Source organism: Oncorhynchus kisutch, linkage group LG24 (genome assembly GCF_002021735.2).
Source record: "Oncorhynchus kisutch isolate 150728-3 linkage group LG24, Okis_V2, whole genome shotgun sequence".
In the NCBI taxonomy this organism is placed as follows: domain Eukaryota; kingdom Metazoa; phylum Chordata; class Actinopteri; order Salmoniformes; family Salmonidae; genus Oncorhynchus; species Oncorhynchus kisutch.
The window spans coordinates 5,070,814-5,085,989 of NC_034197.2; the positions used below are offsets into that span (position 1 = coordinate 5,070,814).

Genomic DNA, 15,176 nt, shown 5'->3' on the forward strand with positions numbered 1-15,176 from the left:
ATCAAAAAATGTCTGCAGCATTGAAGGTCCCCAAGAACACAGCGGCCTCCATCATTCCTAGATGGAAGACGTTTGGAACCACCAAGACTTTTCCTACTGCTGGCCGCCCGGCCAAACTGAGCAATAGGGGGAGAAGTGCTTTGGTCAGAGAGGTGACCAAGAACCCGAAGGTCTCTCTGACAGCGCTCCAGAGTTCCTCTGTGGAGATGGGAGAACCTTCTAGAAGGACAACCATCTATGCAGCATTCCACCAATCAGGCCTTTATGGTAGAGTGGCTAGATGGAAGCCACTCCTCAGTAAAAGGCACAGGACAGCTCGCTTGGAGTTTGCCAAAAGGCACCTAAAGGACTCAGACCATGAGAAACAAGATTGTCACGTCTGATGATGCCAAGACTGAACTCTTTGGCTCAGTGAAGTTATCCTCGCCAGGTGAGTTATTATTGAAAGGTTTTAAAACAGGGTTGTCAATAATTTTGACCCCTACCTTTTATGAGACAAAAAAAGATTGTTTAAAAAGTCCATCTCTGAGCAATTGTATTAGTGTAAAATAATGGAATTTACAAATTGTTTGTAGCATACAATGTAGCTCAATTGAGTAATTTCTGCTCATGTTTATCAAGGGTGTCACTCATTTCAGACCCCACTGAATATAGTGAGTTGATGCAAATTATTTTTCTGTTTCTAATATGTATGCCTATGCTTTATTTAACAATTTAGCCAGAGGATGAAAATGTCACTCTACACTTGCAATTATATATATATATTTTGTCATTTGACAGGTCCATTAAGTAACTGAAGACAAGCTGGGTTATTTATGTGATTTGTGTCCCTAGGCATGCACTGTTTTTCACATTGCCTTTATGCCCTTAACCATCTTCAGAATCATGCTAACTTGAATCTTTTGTGTGACCCTAGGAGGCCAGCTCTGATAATGATGAGGAGGAACAAGGAGAGTCTGCCAAGAAATCCAAGAAGACAGCGGAGGTTATCAAAGTCACGGAGAAAATGGTTGAGTGGAGAGCTGCAATCAAGGTAACATTTTTCTACAGACTGTCCACCAAGCATAGACTTCCACCTTGACCTCTACCAAACTTTAGGTGTAGTAATGAGAACAGACTTGATCCCATACGGATGCAGGCTGCATGATGGTCCTTATCACTAGCCCACTTTTAGAGCATTGTTTTCTTCATGATAGAATGGTACTTTAATTATCCCATCTTCCACCTCAAACATCTGGGCTACCTACCTGTAGCATAACATATTGAAAACATAACGTAATATGGAGTGAAGGGGCTTCTTCTTGGGTGTTAAGAGTTGTAGCATATATATAGTGTACCACAATACCAGGGCTTTTGCCCTTCATTCTCATCCTTATGTCAGTCAATTTTTCCCCCTCCCCTCCCTGTCTTTGTCTTTAAGATGAGCCTACCCCTCACATCTTCAGAGAGGTCACACAGGCCTTCAAGGCTACCGTGGCGACCACCAAATGAAAGGGGGGGGGATATCTGTGTCGATACAAACTGGCTGATAGTGAACTTAACCCATGAGTGTGCATGATCCCCTATTTAGTAACATCAACTGAATTTAGGCATGTACACGTCCAAAGACCATGATAGAATTGTCTGTTTCTTTGTTTTCTTTCCAACAGTGTTCAACACCTTGGTCCTGTTCTGTATCCAAGACGTATACGTGGCTCTGCAGAGGATGCTGAACCTAAAGACCAGAAGAGAAAAAACGAGCAAGGCTGCTGGCCCAGACGGCATCCCTAGCTGCGTCCTCAGAGCATGCGCAGGAGAGTTGGCTGGTGTGTTTACGGTCATATTCAATCAATCCCTATCCCAGTCTTTTGTCCCCACATGCTTCAAGATGGCTACCATTGTTCCTGTACCCAAAGAAGGCAAAGAAAACTGAACTAAATGACTACCGGCCCGTAGCACTCACTTCTGTCATCATGAAGTGCTTTGAAAGACTAGTCAAGGATCATATCACCTCCACCTTACCGGCCACCCTAGACCCACTTCAGTTTGCATACTGCCCCAACAGGTCCACAGACAACGCAATTGCCATCACACTGCACACTGCCCTATCCCATCTGGACAAAAGAAATACCTATGTAAGAATGCTGTTCATTGACTACAGCTCAGCATTCCACACCATAGTACCCTCCAAGCTCATCAAGCTGGAGGCCCTGGGTCTCAAGTGTGATGTCACAAAAACAACCTCTCACTCAACAAAACAAAGGAGATGATCGCGGACTTCAGGAAACAGCAGAGGGAGCACCCCCCTATCCACACCGAAGGGACAGCAGTGGAGAAGGTGAAACGTTTTAAGTTCTTCTGTGCACACATCACAGACAAACTGAAATGGTCCACCCACACAGAGTGTGGTGAAGAAGGCGCAACAGCGCCTCTTCAACCTCAGGAGGCTGAAGAAATTTGGCATGTCACCCAAAACACTGATAAACTTTTTACAGATGCACAATCGAGAGCATCCTGTCAGGCTGTATATCACAGCCTGGTACGGCAACTGCACAGCCCTCAACTGCAAGGCTCTCCAGAGGGTGGTGCGGTCTGCACAACGCATGACCGGAGGCAAACTACCTGCCCTCCAGAACACCTACAGCACCTGACGTCACAGGAAGGCAAGAAATATAAGGACAACAACCACCGCCACGTTCCAGAAGGCGAGTTCAGTACAGGTGCATCAGAGCTGGGACCGAGAAGATGTTTTTCATTCTGTATCTCAAGGCCATCAGACTGCTAAACAGCAATCACTAACTCAGAGGCTGCTGCCTAGATTGAGATCCAATCACTGGCTACTTTAATACATGGATCACTAGTTACTTTAAACAATGCCACTTTAAATAATGCCACTTTAATGATGTTTGCATATCTTACATTACTCCTATCACATGTATATACGGTATTTTATACCATCTATTGCAACTGTCATGAAGTTGGCCTGATAGGGGAGGATTATGACCCCGATAAATACCTTTCCCCCTTTCTCTCTCCCTACTCTACAGTGACTCTTGGAAAGTCCTTTGTTAACATGGAGAGAATCTTATAACATCAAAAGGGTGGGGAAAGGAACCATATTTCGGTAATCCAACCAGCTGAAAATATGTGCTGGTACTTAAAGAATATGATGCCAGATCAGTTGTCATCTGAGACATTATTAGTAATGATAGGATGACAAACTGTATCTTGGAAAGTCTACACATTATAGTTCAGATTCACATGGAATTGTTTAAATATTAAACTATTTGTGAAAAGATTAAATGTAATTTAGCTTCTTAATGAGAGAACGTTTTGTCATAGAGTAAACTCTGCCAACTCCGTGGCCCCGCCCATGTGAACAGACAGTGGTTGTAAACTATGAAACAAGGCCCTCTCTCCCAATCCTATATAAGCCCCTTGACGAAAATGTAACTTTCTGTTCCAAGGACGTGCGGACTTGAGGTCCCCACGTTGAAAGGACAAAGACCACCTACAGAACATAGCCAACCTTAGAGAATCTAACGAAATTAGCATTGCATTTCAATGTGAAGGTGACGACCTACACCCCGGAAGGATGAATTTTGACTATACCTGCCAGAATATAGCATGAGCATATAGCATGGCAACCTGGTATGAACTTTGAACCCTTATTCATTAAAGAAGTGATACCTCCTAGCCGTTGCGTTAGTGCAGCAACTGTAGACGTGGGCTAGGAGAGGACGGGCAGAGTATCTATTCTACCACACGATGACGGTACTACCAGTATCCAGGTTACCACCAAAGACATTCTTCAAAGGACAAACCGGCCTTCCATCGACGACCAATCTACCGAAGCGCAGCTGCTCAGAGTAAATATTTATTGCATTCTCCTTTTTCAAATGGGCGGTTATTTAGAATGCATAAGATTCTGTATTTACGATAGCATAGTTTCTCCCTTTGTTACGGTCTTCCCGCTCTTTCACTCAAACCCAACCCCCTCTCTTTGTGTAACCAGCTGTCGCATCTGTTCCGTTCACCAAGGATGTTTTCTTTATGACATAATTTGTCATCAATGTATGATCCATTCTGTGTAGATGTAATTCTGTGTGATTATTTAGGCATTTAGTAAATAAATAATTAAACCAATTTTTGTATTGCTGATTCAACTTGTTAGATAACCAAGAATTTACAACTTTCAGATGAGACTAAATATTGACTAATATTGTATAATATGTAAAAGATTACTAGGTCTTAATAAAGAGTTTATTCAGAAGATAACAGCTCTGTAAACATTATTTGGTGGTGCCGCAACTTTCTAGTTAATTACATTCACTTTATTAGCTTAATCAGGTAATAGGAATTACAGAGAAATGATTTTATAAAATAGCATGTCATATCACTTAATCCGGCATAGCCAAAGACATGACACACCTTACACTACACACCTTACCTATGCCGCTCGGCCATCGCTCATCCATATACTGCACTTATACTGTATGTATGTGCATATTCTCATTCACCCTTTTATATTTGTGTGTATTAGGTAGTTGTTGGGGAATTGTTAGATTACCTGTCAGATATTGCTGCACTGTCGGAACTAGAAGCACAAGCATTTGGCTACGCTCGCTTTAACATCTGCTAACCATGTGTATGTGACAAATAAAATTAGATTTGATTTGGATACAACTTAGGCTCGAAACCCCTTGTAAAGCTAGGGGTTATTTGTCCACTTTAGTTGTGATACAAACCTCATCAAAACATATTGGCCTATGGGCTAGGCTACATGAGGCATGCAACTATGATTTGAAAAAGTTGCAGAAAAGAAAAAGACATGCCCTGTTTCTTGCCTTACTGCACACAAATATTGTCACCCATCAGACTATTCTTGAGTTAGTGTCTTTACATATACTAAATAATATATGTGGAATTAGTTTTGATTTAGAATGGACCATTATCATGCACTTGTCCGAACAGGGGCATGGGTAAAACATTTAAAATAATCTAAGACCTTAAATAGCGAATGGAGGACTCTTTTCCCGTGGTTAATTTTCATGCCATGCAGGTAGGCTATACTCCTGTTGTAAAGCGCAGCAATGTGCTTAATAATAGGAAAGTTGATAAATATAGTAGGCCTAGCCTATAGAAAGCTGATGGGATCCTCATTTTAATAGAGGTCATCAAAACTCTTTTCTCAGGCAGTTGCATAGCCTACAGAAATGTTGTGCACCATGAGCGTATAGGCTCTCATAAAGTGTTTGATTAGATTTTTGATGACATTGCATTGATGTCCGAGTGATTCGAGGGACTATAGAGTGCTGACATTTTGTGCACAAATTTGTTTACATCGCTGTTGTGAGCATTTCTCCTTTGCCAAGATAATCCATCCACCTGACAGGTGTGTCATATCAATGATTAAACAGCATGATCATTACACAGGTGCACCTTGTGTTGGGGACAACAAAAGGCCACTCTAAAATGTGCAATTTTGTCACACGAAACAATGCCACAGATGTCAAGTTTTGAGGGAGTGTGCAATTGGCATGCTGAGTGCATGAATTTACACCAGAGCTGTTACCAAAGAATTGAATGTTAATTTCTCTACCATAAGCCGTTTTTGAGAATTTGGCTGTACGTCCAACCGTCCTCACAACCGCAGACCACGTGTAACCACGCCAGACCAGGACCTCCACATCTGACTTCTTCACCTGCCAGATGGTCTGAGACAAACTACCCTGAAACTGATGAAACAGTGGGTTTGCACAACCAAAGAATATCTGCACAAACTGTGAGAAACGTACATCTGTGTGCTCGTCATCCCCACCAGGGTCTTGACCTGATTACAGTTTGGTGTCGTAACCGACTTCAGTGGGCCACTGGCATGCAGTGGGCCATGCAGACAACGTGAGTGCTTTGCTGATATCAATGTTGTGAACAGAGTGCGCCATGGTGCTGGTGGGGTTATGGTATGGGCAGGCATAAGCTACAGACAATGAACACAATTGCATTTGTTTGATAGCAATTTGAATGCACAGAGATACCGTGACGAGATCCTGATGCATTGTCGTGCCATTCATCTGCCGACATCACCTCATGTTTCAGCATGATAATGCACAGCCCCATATTGCAAGGATCTGTACATAATTTCTGGAAGCTGAACATGTCCCAGTTCTTCCATGGCCTGCATACTCGCCAGACATGTTTGGGATGCTCTGGATCGATGTGTACGACAGCGTGTTCCAGGTCCCACCAATATCCAGCATATTTGCACAGCCATTGAAGAGGAGTGGGACAACATTCCACAGGCCACAATCAACAGCCTGATCAACTATGCAAAGGAGATGTCATACTGCATGAGGCAAACGGTGGCCACACCGGATACTGACTGGATTTCTGATCCAGACCTGTACCAACATATGCATATCTGTATTCCCAGTCATGTAACAATTTATTTCAATAGACGGATTTCCTTATATAGACTGTAACTCAGTAAAATGTTAGAAATTATTGTATTTTGCATTTCAAATATTTTACTGAGTTACAGTTCATATAAGGAAATCAGTCTATTGAAATACATTCATTAGGCCCTAATCTATCGATTTCACATGACTGGGAATACAGATATGCATCTGTTGGTACGGGTTTCGCTCTCGGAGGAGGGCACACTGGACGAGGAGTAGAGTTAATTTGAGCGTTCTGACCTTGCAGCGGCAGTCAAGCACCCAAGCTAACGTTGGCCAGCTTGCAAGCTGCTTCCAGACACAAATGACACCACTCTTTTATTTACTCTAGCAGAGCTGCTGAGGCAGTTTTCATGTTATTCAGAGCGTTGGTGACTGTAACGTGTAAGGTAACTTATTTGTTAAGTCATTACTTTATTACATTGCTTAACATTTGTCATAATTAGTTAAAGCAATGAATTTGTATCCGCTCTGGTTGTACTTTGGCTGCATATTTTCCGCCATTTTCTTCAAATCTGAAAATCATGTGAATCCACGCCCATTTCCTGAAGAATTGCATTATGGGCCCTAAAGTACGGGAATATTGTTCTCTGCGTGTATACTTCATATTTTGGTGACCACGTGTAACAACACCTGCACAGGATCAGTACATCTGAACATCACACCTGCGGGACAGGTACAGGATGGCAACAACAACTGCCCGAGTTACACCAGGAATGCAATAGTCCGCAATAGGCTGAGAGAGGCTGGACTGAGGTCTTGTAGGCCTGTTGTAAGGCAGGTCCTCACCAGACATCACCGGCAACAACGTCGCCTATGGGCACAAACCCACCATCGCTGGACTAGACAGGACTGGCAAAAAGTGCTCTTCACTGACGAGTCACGGTTTTGTCTCACCAGGGGTGATGGTCGGATTCACGTTTATCGTTGAAGTTATGAGCGTTACACTGAGGCTTGTACTCTGGAGCGGGATCGATTTGGAGGTGGAGGGTTCGTCATGGTCTGGGGCGGTGTCACAGCACCATCGGACTGAGCTTGTTGTTATTGCAGGCAATCTCAACGCTATGCGTTACAGGGAAGACATCCTCCTCCCTCATGTGGTACCCTTCCTGCAGGCTCATCCTGACATGACCCTCCAGCATGACAATGCCACCAGCCATACTACTCGTTCTGTGCGGGATTTCCTGCAAGACAGGAATGTCAGTGTTCTGCCATGGCCAGCGAAGAGCCCGGATCTCAATCCCATTGAGCACGTCTAGGACCTGTTGGATCGGAGGGTGAGGGCTAGGGCCATTCCCCCCAGAAATGTCCGGGAACTTGCAGGTACCTTGGTGAAAGTGGGGTAACATATCACAGCAAGAACTGGCAAACCTGGTGCAGTCCATGAGGAGGAGATGCACTGCAGTACTTAATGCAGCTGGTGGCCACACCAGATACTGACTGTTACTTTTGATTTTGACCCCCCCCCCTTTGTTCAGGGACACATTATTCAATTTCTGTTCATCACATGTCTGTGTAAGTTGTTTAGTTTTGTTCAGTTTGTTGAATCTTGTTATGTTTATACAAATATTTACACATGCTAAGTTTTCTGAAACTGAACGCAGTTGACAGTGAGAGGACGTTTCTTTTTTTGCTGAGTTTAAATCCACAATCACTCTATAATCGCACTATTCGTTTTTGTGTCTTACTATCTGCAGACAGCAAGTTGTTGCTAAAATAAATAATGTTAGCCACTAATGCTAATTGCTAGCTAAATATAGTTAGTCAGCGCAAACGTAGCTAGCTCTCTAATAGAGCCTGATACCATTGCTGTTGTATTTTAGCTACTCAAAGCTACAGTAAGTGAAAACATTTTAAATTTAACATGAATTAGGGTCCACCTGGTAAAAGCTGCCAAACACTTTGGTTCCTACCCTGTCACAATAGACCCTCCCTGGCATTTTCATTCGTTATCATGTCAAACAACACTGTTTTCAAAGTGCCCACTATATTCCAACTTTTGGTGGAAGTTTTAATGAGCTGTATAACGCAATCAGAATGGCCAAAGCCCCATTAAAAAGGCTTTGAATGTATTGTCACCCTAGGGCCATGCCCTACTCATAAAGCATATTTAGAACTTTTATTATTCAACAACTGCAAATATTGTCAACCTTTAAAAAAATATTGTGGTGATATTTTAGCCATATCGCCTGGTCCTAACCCCATGTTCCTCAGCTCCACTCTCTCTTCCCCCACCATGTTCCTCAGCTCCACTCTCTCTTCCCCCACCATGTTCCTCAGCTCCACTCTCTCTTCCCCCACCATGTTCCTCAGCTCCACTCTCTCTTCCCCCACCATGTTCCTCAGCTCCACTCTCTCTTCCCCCACCATGTTCCTCAGCTCCACTCTCTCTTCCCCCACCATGTCTCTCAGCTCCACTCTCTCTTCCCCCACCATGTCTCTCAGCTCCACTCTCTTCCCCCACCATGTTCCTCAGCTCCACTCTCTTCCCCCACCATGTCTCTCAGCTCCACTCTCTTCCCCCACCATGTCTCTCAGCTCCACTCTCTTCCCCCACCATGTCGCTCAGCTCCACTCTCTCTTCCCCCACCATGTCTCTCAGCTCCACTCTCTCTTCCCCCACCATGTCTCTCAGCTCCACTCTCTCTTCCCCCACCATGTCTCTCAGCTCCACTCTCTCTTCCCCCACCATGTTTCTCAGCTCCACTCTCTCTTCCCCCACCATGTTCCTCAGCTCCACTCTCTCTTCCCCCACCATGTTTCTCAGCTCCACTCTCTCTTCCCCCACCATGTTTCTCAGCTCCACTCTCTCTTCCCCCACCATGTTTCTCAGCTCCTTCAGCTCAGTCCAGATGTCAGGCTGGTTGGTCAACTGTTCAACATCACTCTCCGTGCACGCTCTCCCTTCACTGGGACCCTGTTGAGTGATGTCATTCTCTCTGACCCCGCCACTCTCTCTCCCGAGCACCTGCTACAGCACCCTCCATTCTGAAACAATGCCTCTTCAGAACTAAAGCAATCTACTGGGCTCAGTCCTCATCTTTATCTTTTTACATTTGTCTTGGTGAACCAATACATGGGAAGTTGAAAAGGTGGCATCAGTGCAACATACACTACATGACCAAAAGTATGTGGACACCAGCTTGTCGAACATTTCAATCCAAAATCATGGGTATGAATATAGTGTTGGTCCCCACTTTGTTGCTATAACAGCCTCCACTCATCTATGAAGGCTTTCCACTAGTTGTTGGAACATTGCTGTGGGGACTTGCTTCCATTCAGCCACAAAAGCATGAGTGAGGTTGGGCAATGATCTTGGGCGATTAGGCCTGGCTTGCAGTCGGCGTTCCAATTTATCCCAAAGGTGTTTGATGGGATTGAGGTCAGGGATCTGTGTGCGGGCCAGTCAAGTTCTTCCACATCGCTCTCAACAAACCATTTCTGTATGGACCTCACTTTGTGCACCGGGGACATTGTCATGCGGAAACAGGAAAGGGCCTTCCCCAAACTGTTGCCACAAATTTGGAAACACAATCGTCTAGAATGTCATGGTATGCTGTAGCATTAAGATTTCCCTTCACTGGAACTAAGGGGTCCGAACCATGAAAAACAGCCCCAAACCAGTATTCCTTCTCCACCTGACTTTACAGTTGGCACTATGCACTGGGGAAGATAGCGTTTTCCTGGCATCAGCCAAACCCAGATTTGTCTGTTGGACTGCCAGATGGTGAAGCGTAATTCATCACTCCAGAGAACGCGTTTTCACTGCTCCAGAGTCCAATAGCGGTGAGCTGTATACCACTCCAGCTGACACTTGGCATTGCGCATAGTGATCTTAGGCTTGTGTGCATGAGGCTGTTCTTGTGCTGACATTGCTTCCATTAGTGAGTGTTGCAACCAAGGACAGACGATTTTTACACGTTAGGCGCTTCAGCACTCAGCCATCCGGTTCTGTGAGCTTGTGTGGCCTACCACTTTGCGGCTGAGCTGTTGCTGCTCTTAGATGTTTCCACCTCACAGCATTTACAGTTGACCGGGGCAGCTCTAGCAGGGCAGAAATTTCACAAACTGACTTGTTGGAAAGGTGGCATCCTATGACGGTGCCACGTTGAAAGTCGCTGAGCTCTTCAGTAAGGCCATTCTACTGCCAATGTTTGTTTATGGAAATTGCATGGAGGTGTGCTCAATTTTATACACCTGTCAGCAACGGGTGTGACTGAAATAGCAGAATCCACTAATTTGAAGGGGCGTCAATATACTTTTATGTATATATAGTGTATCTTGATTATTGCCTAGTCATATGGTCAGGTGCTGCAAAGAAGTACATAAAGAAAAACGATGCTGGCCCAGAGCAGAGTGGCACGTGTTGCTCTTCACTGTGATCAGAGGTCTATATCAATACTATGCATGCAAGTCTCTCTTGGCTAAAAGTATCGGAGAGATTGACTCCATCACTTCTTATTTATATAAGTAACGATGTCTTAAATTCAGAATTGTTTTCATAGTCAATTTACACACAGCTCTGACACACACCTACCCCACCAGACATGGCACCAGATTTTCACAGTCCCCCAAATTCACAACAAATAAAAAAAAAACTCTACAGTATTTTCTAGACCCATGATTGCATGAAGCTCCTATTCATTTGAAGGTAGCCTAGTGGTTAGAGCATTGGGCCAGTAACTGAAAGGTTGCTGGATCAAATCCCAGAGCCGACAAGGTCAACACCTGTCGTTCTGCCCCTGAGCAAAGCAGTGAACAGCAAACCTGGTTTCAAAAAACTGAAAGCAACACCTCCCCTGTTTGACCTAGATGTATTGATTTGTAGGCGGTGACATTTTAAATGTATGTAGTTCTGTCCTTGAGCTTTTCTTTTCTCATTAATATTCTGTATTATGCAATGTTTTGTGTGGACCCTAAGAAGAATATCTGCTAATGGGGATCCTAATCAAATAGCAACATTTGGAGAACATAGTCAAGGACTATGTGTGACGTAAACAGGTTCATGATTATGAGGTATGATATTGGACACTAGGAAGTACAGATAGTGATATTAAGGAATCATGTTATTTATAAAAGGTTTTATTGCGTGGTCAAAGTGACATATTAACATAGGAGCCAAGGGTTCCACTTTTATTTCAGACTATTGGGACAAATCATTAGAAAAGCAGTGATTTCAAAAAGCTTGTTGCAATATTTCCATTACAAACTACGAATGGAATGTAGATCGGTGCTGATGTTAATTTAAGGTGTCTGTGTCCTTGTGTGTCTCTGTGTGTGATCGCTGCAGGAGACATACCAGTCGGTGTATAACTGGCAGTTTGTCCACTGCCTGTACCAGACATGCCACAAGAGGTCTCTTCACAGTCCCCAAGTCCAGAACAGACTATGAGAAGTCCACAGTACTACATAGAGCCATGACAACATGGAACTCTACTCCACATTTTTTATTTTTTTTATTTTTTTATTTCACCTTTATTTAACCAGGTAGGCTAGTTGAGAACAAGTTCTCATTTGCAACTGCGACCTGGCCAAGATAAAGCATAGCAGTGTGAGCAGACAACAAAGAGTTACACATGGAGTAAACAATTAACAAGTCAATAACACAGTAGAAACCAAAGGGGGAGTCTATATACAATGTGTGCAAAAGGCATGAGGAGGTAGGCAAATAATTACAATTTTGCAGATTAACACTGGAGTGATGAATGATCAGATGGTCATGTACAGGTAGAGATATTGGTGTGCAAAAGAGCAGAAAAGTAAATAAATAAAAACAGTATGGGGATGAGGTAGGTGAGAAAGGGTGGGCTATTTACCAATAGACTATGTACAGCTGCAGCGATCGGTTAGCCGCTCAGATAGCTGATGTTTGAAGTTGGTGAGGGAGATAAAAGTCTCCAACTTCAGCGATTTTTGCAATTCGTTCCAGTCACAGGCAGCAGAGTACTGGAACGAAAGGCGGCCAAATGAGGTGTTGGCTTTAGGGATGATCAGTGAGATACACCTGCTGGAGCGCGTGCTACGGATGGGTGTTGCCATCGTGACCAGTGAGCTGAGATAAGGCGGAGCTTTACCTAGCATGGACTTGTAGATGACCTGGAGCCAGTGGGTCTGGCGACGAATATGTAGCGAGGGCCAGCCGACTAGAGCATACAAGTCGCAGTGGTGGGTGGTATAAGGTGCTTTAGTGACGAAACGGATGGCACTGTGATAGACTGCATCCAGTTTGCTGAGTAGAGTGTTGGAAGCCATTTTGTAGATGACATCGCCGAAGTCGAGGATCGGTAGGATAGTCAGTTTTACTAGGGTAAGCTTGGCGGCGTGAGTGAAGGAGGCTTTGTTGCGGAATAGAAAGCAGACTCTTGATTTGATTTTCGATTGGAGATGTTTGATATGAGTCTGGAAGGAGAGTTTGCAGTCTAGCCAGACACCTAGGTACTTATAGACGTCCACATATTCTAGGTCGGAACCATCCAGGGTGGTGATGCTAGTCGGGCATGCGGGTGCAGGCAGCGACCGGTTGAAAAGCATGCATTTGGTTTTACTAGCGTTTAAGAGCAGTTGGAGGCCACGGAAGGAGTGTTGTATGGCATTGAAGCTTGTTTGAAGGTTAGATAGCACAGTGTCCAAAGACGGGCCGAAGGTATATAGAATGGTGTCGTCTGCGTAGAGGTGGATCAGGGAATCGCCCGCAGCAAGAGCAACATCATTGATATACACAGAGAAAAGAGTCGGCCCGAGAATTGAACCCTGTGGCACCCCCATAGAGACTGCCAGAGGACCAGACAGCATGCCCTCCGATTTGACGCACTGAACTCTGTCTGCAAAGTAATTGGTGAACCAGGCAAGGCAGTCATCCGAAAAACCGAGGCTCCTGAGTCTGCCGATAAGAATATGGTGATTGACAGAGTCGAAAGCCTTGGCAAGGTCGATGAAGACGGCTGCACAGTACTGTCTTTTATCGATGGCGGTTATGATATCGTTGAGTACCTTGAGTGTGGCTGAGGTGCACCCGTGACCGGCTCGGAAACCAGATTGCACAGAGGAGAAGGTGCGGTGCGATTCGAGATGGTCAGTGACCTGTTTGTTGACTTGGCTTTCGAAGACCTTAGATAGGCAGGGCAGGATGGATATAGGTCTGTAACAGTTTGGGTCCAGGGTGTCTCCCCCTTTGAAGAGGGGGATGACTGCGGCAGCTTTCCAATCCTTGGGGATCTCAGACGATATGAAAGAGAGGTTGAACAGGCTGGTAATAGGGGTTGCGACAATGGTGGCAGATAGTTTCAGAAATAGAGGGTCCAGATTGTCAAGCCCAGCTGATTTGTACGGGTCCAGGTTTTTCAGCTCTTTCAGAACATCTGCTATCTGGATTTGGTTAAAGGAGAACCTGGAGAGGCTTGGGCGAGGAGCTGCGGGGGGGGGGCGGAGCTGTTGGCCGAGGTTGAAGTAGCCAGGCGGAAGGCATGGCCAGCCGTTGAGAAATGCTTATTGAAGTTTTCGATAATCATGGATTTATCAGTGGTGACCGTGTTACCTAGCCTCAGTGCAGTGGGCAGCTGGGAGGAGGTGCTCTTGTTCTCCATGGACTTCACGGTGCCCCAGAACTTTTTGGAGTTGGAGCTACAGGATGCAAACTTCTGCCTGAAGAAGCTGGCCTTAGATTTCCTGACTGACTGCGTGTATTGGTTCCGGACTTCCCTGAACAGTTGCATATCACGGGGACTATTCGATGCTATTGCAGTCCGCCACAGGATGTTTTTGTGCTGGTCGAGGGCAGTCAGGTCTGGGGTGAACCAAGGGCTGTATCTGTTCTTAGTTCTGCATTTTTTGAACGGAGCATGCTTATCTAAAATGGTGAGGAAGTTACTTTTAAAGAATGACCAGGCATCCTCAACTGACGGGATGAGGTCGATGTCCTTCCAGGATACCCGGGCCAGGTCGATTAGAAAGGCCTGCTCACAGAAGTGTTTTAGGGAGCGTTTGACAGTGATGAGTGGTGGTCGTTTGACTGCGGCTCCGTAGCGGATACAGGCAATGAGGCAGTGATCGCTGAGATCCTGGTTGAAGACAGCGGAGGTGTATTTGGAGGGCCAGTTGGTCAGGATGACGTCTATGAGGGTGCCCTTGTTTACAGAGTTAGGGTTGTACCTGGTGGGTTCCTTGATGATTTGTGTGAGATTGAGGGCATCTAGCTTAGATTGTAGGACTGGCGAGGTGTTAGGTGACCTAAACTGGGATATGCTTAACAGAACAAACTCTGAAGCTAGATGGGGGGCGATCAATTCACAAATGGTGTCCAGGGCACAGCTGGGAGCTGAGGGGGGTCGGTAGCAGGCGGCAACCGTGAGAGACTTATTTCTGGAGAGTAATTTTCAAAATTAGTAGTTCGAACTGTTTGGGTATGGACCTGGAAAGTATGACATTACTTTGCAGGCTATCTCTGCAGTAAACTGCAACTCCGCCCCCTTTGGCAGTTCTATCTTGACGGAAGATGTTATAGTTGGGTATGGAAATCTCTGAATTTTTGGTGGCCTTCCTGAGCCAGGATTCAGACACAGCAAGGACATCAGGGTTAGCAGAGTGTGCTAAAGCAGTGAGTAAAACAAACTTAGGGAGGAGGCTTCTGATGTTGACATGCATGAAACCAAGGCTTTTTCGATCACAGAAGTCAACAAATGAGGGTGCCTGGGGACATGCAGGGCCTGGGTTTACCTCCACATCACCCGCGGAACAGAGAAG

The 15,176-nt window shown here is 45.0% G+C and overlaps 1 pseudogene; it reads left to right on the forward strand.

Moving 5' to 3' along the window:
• The first annotated feature begins 357 nt into the window (after positions 1 to 357).
• The window catches only part of LOC109869648 (nucleolar complex protein 2 homolog), a 75,160-nt pseudogene continuing 60,341 nt past the window's right edge, over positions 358 to 15,176 (forward strand).